The sequence below is a fragment of the Coregonus lavaretus genome (genome assembly GCF_964263955.1).
Source record: "Coregonus lavaretus genome assembly, chromosome: 1".
Lineage (NCBI taxonomy): Eukaryota > Metazoa > Chordata > Actinopteri > Salmoniformes > Salmonidae > Coregonus > Coregonus lavaretus.
Window position 1 is genome coordinate 28,878,999 of NC_139988.1, and position 7,581 is coordinate 28,886,579.

A 7,581-nucleotide genomic window follows, 5' to 3' on the forward strand; every position below is an offset into this window, starting at 1 on the left:
CCTGAGGATGGCTCACCCCTCACAGTTTTGGGGGATTTCAACCTCCCTATGTCCACGTTTGACTCATTTCTCTCTGCCTCCTTCTTTCCACTCCTCTCCTCTTTTGACCTCACCCTCTCACCGTCCCCCCCTACTCACAAGGCAGGCAATACGCTTGACCTCATCTTCACCAGATGCTGCTCCTCTACTAATCTCACTGCAACTCCCCTCCAAGTCTCCGACCACTACTTTGTTTCCTTTTCTCTCTCGCTCTCCTCCCACACTACTCACTCTGCCCCTACACAGATGGTAATGCGCCGCCGCAACCTTCGCTCTCTCTCTCCCACTACTCTCTCCTCTTCCATCCTATCATCTCTTCCCTCTGCTCAATCCTTCTCCCTCCAATCTCCTGATTCTGCCTCCTCAACCCTCCTCTCCTCCCTTTCTGCATCCTTTGACTCTCTGTGTCCCCTATCCTCCCGGCCGGCTCGGTCCTCCCCCCCAGCTCCGTGGCTTGATGACTCACTGCGAGCTCACAGAACAGAGCTCCGGGCAGCGGAGAGGAAATGGAAGAAAACTAAACTCCCTACCGACCTGGCATCTTTTCACTCCCTCCTCTCTACATTTTCTTCATCTGTTTCTGCTGCTAAGGCCACCTTCTACCACTCTAAATTCCAAGCATCTGCCTCTAACCCTAGGAAGCTCTTTGCCACATTTTCCTCCCTCCTGAATCCTCCTCCCCCCCCCCCCACCTCCTCTCTCTCTGTGGATGACTTCGTCAACCACTTTGAAAAGAAGGTTGACGACATCCGATCCTCGTTTGTTAAGTCTAATAACACTGCTGGTCCTGCTCACACTGCCCTACCCTATGCTTTGACTTCTTTCTCCCCTCTCTCTCCAGATAAAATCCTGCGACTTGTGACTGCAGGCCGCCCAACAACCTGCCCGCTTGACCCCATCCCCTCCTCCCTTCTCCAGACCATCTCCGGTGACCTTCTCCCCTACCTCACCTCGCTGATCAACTCATCCTTGACCGCTGGCCATGTCCCTTCCGTCTTCAAGAGAGCGAGAGTTGCTCCCCTCCTCAAAAAACCAACACTCGACCCCACTGATGTCAACAACTACAGACCAGTATCCCTTCTTTCTTTTCTTTCCAAAACTATTGAGCGTGCCGTCTTTAGCCAACTCTCTTGCTATCTCTCTCAGAATGACCTTCTTGATCCAAACCAGTCAGGTTTCAGGACTGGTCATTCAACTGAGACTGCTCTTCTCTGTGTCACGGAGACTCTCCGCACTGCTAAAGCTAACTCTCTCTCCTCTGCTCTTGTCCTTCTAGACCTGTCTGCTGCCTTTGATACTGTGAACCATCAGATCCTCCTCTCCACCCTCTCCGAGATGGGCATCTCCGGCGCGGCTCACTCCTGGATTGCGTCCTACCTGACCGGTCGCTCCTACCAAGTGGCGTGGCGGGAAGCTGTCTCCGCACCACGTGCTCTCACCACTGGTGTCCCCCAGGGATCGGTTCTGGGCCCTCTCCTTTTCTCCCTATACACCAAGTCACTTGGCTCTGTCATATCCTCACATGGTCTCTCCTATCATTGCTACGCTGACGATACACAACTAATCTTCTCCTTTCCCCCTTCTGATAACCAGGTGGCGAATCGCATCTCTGCATGTCTGGCAGACATATCAGTATGGATGACGGATCACCACCTCAAGCTGAACCCTGGCAAGACGGAGCTGCTCTTCCTCCCGGGGAAGGACTGCCCGTTCCATGATCTCGCCATCACGGTTGACAACTCCGCTGTGTCCTCCTCCCAGAGTGCGAAGAGCCTAGGCGTGACCCTGGACAACACCCTGTCGTTCTCCGCCAACATCAAGGCGGTGACCCGCTCCTGCAGGTTCATGCTCTACAACATTCGGAGAGTGCGACCCTGCCTTACACAGGAAGCGGCGCAGGTCCTGGTCCAGGCACTTGTCATCTCCCGTCTGGACTACTGCAACTCGCTGTTGGCTGGGCTCCCTGCCTGTGCCATTAAACCCCTACAACTCATCCAGAATGCCGCAGCCCGTCTGGTGTTCAACCTTCCCAAGTTCTCTCACGTCACCCCCCTCCTCCGCACACTCCACTGGCTTCCAGTTGAAGCTCGCATCCGCTACAAGACCATGGTGCTTGCCTATGGAGCAGTGAGGGGAACGGCACCTCTGTACCTTCAGGGTCTGATCAGTCCCTACACCCAAACGAGGACATTGCGTTCATCCACCTCTGGCCTGCTGGCTCCCCTTCCTCTGCGGAAGCACAGCTCCCGCTCAGCCCAGTCAAAACTGTTCGCTGCTCTGGCACCCCAATGGTGGAACAAGCTCCCTCACGACGCCAGGACAGCGGAGTCACTCACCACCTTCCGGAGACATTTGAAACCCCACCTCTTTAAGGAATACCTGGGATAGGATAAAGTATTCCTTCTAACCCCCCCCCCCCCCCCCCAAATTGTAAAGTGGTTATCCCACTGGCTATAGGGTGAACGCACCAATTTGTGAGTCGCTCTGGCTAAGAGCGTCTGCTAAATGACGTTAATGTGCCCTTGAGCAAGGCACTTAACCCTAATTGCTCCTGTAAGTCGCTCTGGTTAAGAGCGTCTGCTAAATGACTAAAATGTAAATGTAAATGTTATGAGATTCAAGTTTGTTGAAATACCATCAAGGTCATATACTTTTTCATTTTATTTATATAAAAATAATGGTCCTCTCATCTGAACCCATGTTGTGTACATGTGTGTGTGCGTGTTCAATACTGAGGCACTATCAGTCTAAGCCTATTTAACACACACCACAATGTCATTAGAGGAGAGCTATTCAATACACAGAAGAGAAAACCCCAGAGAGAGGCGAGAGCCATAGGATCCTAATAGCCTAATGTTTTTCAAATGTTTCTTAACTAACAATGCAACCTTTTTAAAATATACTGTATTTACTGTTAGCCTTTGTTTTGAATATGGAGTGACGTTGACCTAGCCCCTTATCGTGCTGAATGTTTAATGGGACTCTAATGGGACATTTTACTCCTTATTTCCCTACCTTCCCATATCAATAATAAAGGATCACAAAGATGAGCTTTTGAAGTTGTGGTTTCAGTAATCCTGGGAGGATGGCTCTAAACGCTTCCTTTTAAGCTCTGGGAGCGAAAAATGTGATCCTGAAAAAAGTACTAATCTTCAATTTACAGGTTGAGGCAGTTATTTAGTGCTAATCGCTTGTGACAGCTTAGTAAGGGCTTATTGGTTAGAGTGATTCAAATTCAGAGAAAACGTGAAGATACATACAATATAATTGGTTTTGTTTTAGTTGCTATTTACTTTAGCGGGGAGAGAGGTGAAGTACAGAGAGGGGGATGAGATAGAGAGAGAGATTCTTTTGTAGAAAACTGCAACAAAGCTGAAGCTGATTTCCCTTGAAATTATACCTTTATGATTTATAATTCTGATTTTGTTTTGTGTTTTTCTCACAAGCCCTGCTCATAAGAAACTATATTGTTTACACATCAAATGCTGTTTCGGTTTTCATAAGAAACGTTTCTTTCAAAAAGAGAAAATATGTCCACATCAATTACTGTATCCCAGCCAGGAGCGTAGGAGCCGGAGGAACCCCCGATGTTAGAAGCTCCATGGGATGTGCATATTTCCCTTTCAAGACGATTCGATACGCATCTACACTGAACAAAAATATAAACGCAGCATGCAACAATTTCAAAGATTTTACTGAGTTACAGTTCATATAAGGAAATCAGTCAATTGAAATAAATAAATTAGGCCCTAATCTATGGATTTCACATGACTTGGAATACAGATATGCATTGGTTGGTCACAGATACCTTAAAAAAAAGGTAGGGGCATGGATTCGAAAACCAGTCAGTATCTGGTGTGACCACTATTTGCCTTATGCAGCAGCGCGACACATCTCCTTCGCATAGAGTTAATCAGGCTGTTGATTGTGGCCTGTGGAATGTTGTCCCACTGCTCTTCAATGGCTGTGCGAAGTTGCTGGTTATTGGCGGGAACTGGAACATGCTGTCGTACACGTCGATCCAGAGCATCCAAAACATGCTCAATGGGTGGCATGTCTAGTGAGTATGCAGGCCATGGAAGAACTGTGACATTTTCAACTGCCAGGAATTGTGTACAGATCATTGCGACATAGGGCCGTGCATTATCATGCTGAAACATGAGGTGACGGCGGCGGATTAATAGCACAACAATGGGCCTCAGGATCTCATCATGGTATCTCTGTGCATTCAAATTGCCATTGATAAAATGCAATTGTGTTCGTTGCTTAGTCCGACACTAAAGGACAGGATACAGTTATCACAAAAGATGAGAGGTATTTTCGGAAGGTAGAAAAAGTTATTTGAACAAAGCAAATCAAATCAAGTGTTATTTGTCACATGCGCCGAATGCAACCGGTGTAGACCTTACCGTGAAATGCTTACTTACAAGCCCTTAACCAACAATGCAGTTCAAGAAATAGAGTTAAGAAAATATTTACTAAATAAACTAAAGTAAAAAATAAAACAAAAAGTAACAATAAAATAACAATAACGAGGCTACAGTGGGGGAAAAAAGTATTTAGTCAGCCACCAATTGTGCAAGTTCTCCCACTTAAAAAGATGAGAGAGGCCTGTAATTTTCATCATAGGTACATATCAACTATGACAGACAAAATGAGAAAAAAAAATCTAGAAAATCACATTGTAGGATTTTTAATGAATTTATTTGCAAATTATGGTGGAAAATAAGTATTTGGTCAATAACAAAAGTTTCTCAATACTTTGTTATATACCCTTTGTTGGCAATGACACAGGTCAAACGTTTTCTGTAAGTCTTCACAAGGTTTTCACACACTGTTGCTGGTATTTTGGCCCATTCCTCCATGCAGATCTCCTCTAGAGCAGTGATGTTTTGGGGCTGTCGCTGGGCAACACGGACTTTCAACCCCCTCCAAAGATTTTCTATGGGGTTGAGATCTGGAAACTGGCTAGGCCACTCCAGGACCTTGAAATGCTTCTTACGAAGCCACTCCTTCGTTGCCCGGGCGGTGTGTTTGGGATCATTGTCATGCTGAAAGACCCAGCCACGTTTCATCTTCAATGCCCTTGCTGATGGAAGGAGGTTTTCACTCAAAATCTCACGATACATGGCCCCATTCATTCTTTCCTTTACACGGATCAGTCGTCCTGGTCCCTTTGCAGAAAAACAGCCCCAAAGCATGATGTTTCCACCCCCATGCTTCACAGTAGGTATGGTGTTCTTTGGATGCAACTCAGCATTCTTTGTCTTCCAAACACGACGAGTTGAGTTTTTACCAAAAAGTTATATTTTGGTTTAATCTGACCATATGACATTCTCCCAATCCTCTTCTGGATCATCCAAATGCATTCTAGCAAACTTCAGACGGGCCTGGACATGTACTGGCTTAAGCAGGGGGACACGTCTGGCACTGCAGGATTTGAGTCCCTGGCGGCGTAGTGTGTTACTGATGGTAGGCTTTGTTACTTTGGTCCCAGCTCTCTGCAGGTCATTCACTAGGTCCTCCCGTGTGGTTCTGGGATTTTTGCTCACCGTTCTTGTGATCATTTTGACCCCACGGGGTGAGATCTTGCATGGAGCCCCAGATCGAGGGAGATTATCAGTGGTCTTGTATGTCTTCCATTTCCTAATAATTGCTCCCACAGTTGATTTCTTCAAACCAAGCTGCTTACCTATTGCAGTTTCATTCTTCCCAGCCTGGTGCAGGTCTACAATTTTGTTTCTTGTGTCCTTTGACAGCTCTTTGGTCTTGGCCATAGTGGAGTTTGGAGTGTGACTGTTTGAGGTTGTGGACAGGTGTCTTTTATACTGATAACAAGTTCAAACAGGTGCCATTAATACAGGTAACGAGTGGAGGACAGAGGAGCCTCTTAAAGAAGAAGTTACAGGTCTGTGAGAGCCAGAAATCTTGCTTGTTTGTAGGTGACCAAATACTTATTTTCCACCATAATTTGCAAAGAAATTCATTAAAAATCCTACAATGTGATGTTCTGGATTTTTTTTCCTCAATTTGTCTGTCATAGTTGACGTGTACCTATGATGAAAATTACAGGCCTCTCTCATCTTTTTAAGTGGGAGAACATGCACAATTGGTGGCTGACTAAATACTTTTTTTCCCCACTGTATATACAGGGGGTACCGGTACCGAGTCAATGTGCGGGGGTACAGGTTACTCAAGGTAAGGCTATTTGATTAATTGTTCAGCAGTCTTATGGCTTGGGGGTAGAAGCTGTTAAGGAGCCTTTTGTACCTAGACTTGGCGCTCCGGTACCACTTGCTGTGCGATAGCAGAGAAAACAGTCTATGACTTGGGTGACTGGAGTCTTTGACAATTTTTTGGGCCTTCCTCTGACACTGCCTAGTATATAGGTCCTGGATGGCAGGAAGCTTGGCCCCAGTGATGTACTGGGCCGTACGCACTACCCTCTGTAGCGCCTTACGGTCGGATGCCGAGCAGTTGCCATACCAGGCGGTGATGCAACCGGTCAGGATGCTCTCGATGGTACAGCTGTATAACTTTTTGATGATCTGGGGACCCATGACAAATATTTTCAGTCTCCTGATGGGGAAAAGGCGTTGTCGTGCCCTCTTCATGACTGTCTTGGTGTGTTTGGACCATGATAGTTTGTTGGTGATGTGGACACCATGGAACTTGAAACTCTCGACCCGCTCCACTACAGCCTGTCGATGTGAATGGAGGTGTATTCGGCCCTCCTTTTCCTGTAGTCCATGATCAGCTCCTTTGTGTTGCTCACGTTGAGGGAGAGGTTGTTGTCCTGGCACCATGTTAGTGAACCAGCGAATTGTAACATTTGAATAGATTTTCTGACCGATGCATGCTACATTTGGCCAATGCACTCATATCTTACATTTGAACCAGGACCGATGCCTATCAGTGAATCATTACATCACTAGGGGCTCCCCAACAAAATTTCACTTAGGGCCCCCAAAAGGCTCTGACTGCATGTGTGGGTATGGGTGTGGGTAAGCAGACCTGAGAGCCACTGTGGCCCCTCACGAGTTCAGATTTATTTGTGGCCCCACCCCAATCAAAGTTGCCCTTCCCTGGTCTAGAAGGTGTATTGCATGTGTTAACTTCATGAAGGAGAGAGGCAGCCATGATGATACCCATGGACAGACAGACAGGCAGGCAGAGAGGGAGGAAGAGAGAGGCAACAAACAAACAGGTCAGATAGTTAGAAGTGCCTCTCCAAGCTCATAGAGTTCATAGACTGATGATCTGTCATAGCGTGAATCAATCTGAATTAGTGTGCAATAATAGGGTTTAACATAATTTTTTTATGATTACCTCATCTCTGTACCCCACACATACAATTATCTGTAAGGTCCCTCAGTCGAGCACAGAATTTCAAACACAGATTCAACCACAAAGACCAGGGAGGTTTTCCAATGCCTTGCAAAGAAGGGCACCTATTGGTAAACAATTTGGAAAATCCCTTTGTGCATGGTGTATTTATTAATAACACTTGGGATGGTTTATCAATACACCCAGTCACTACAA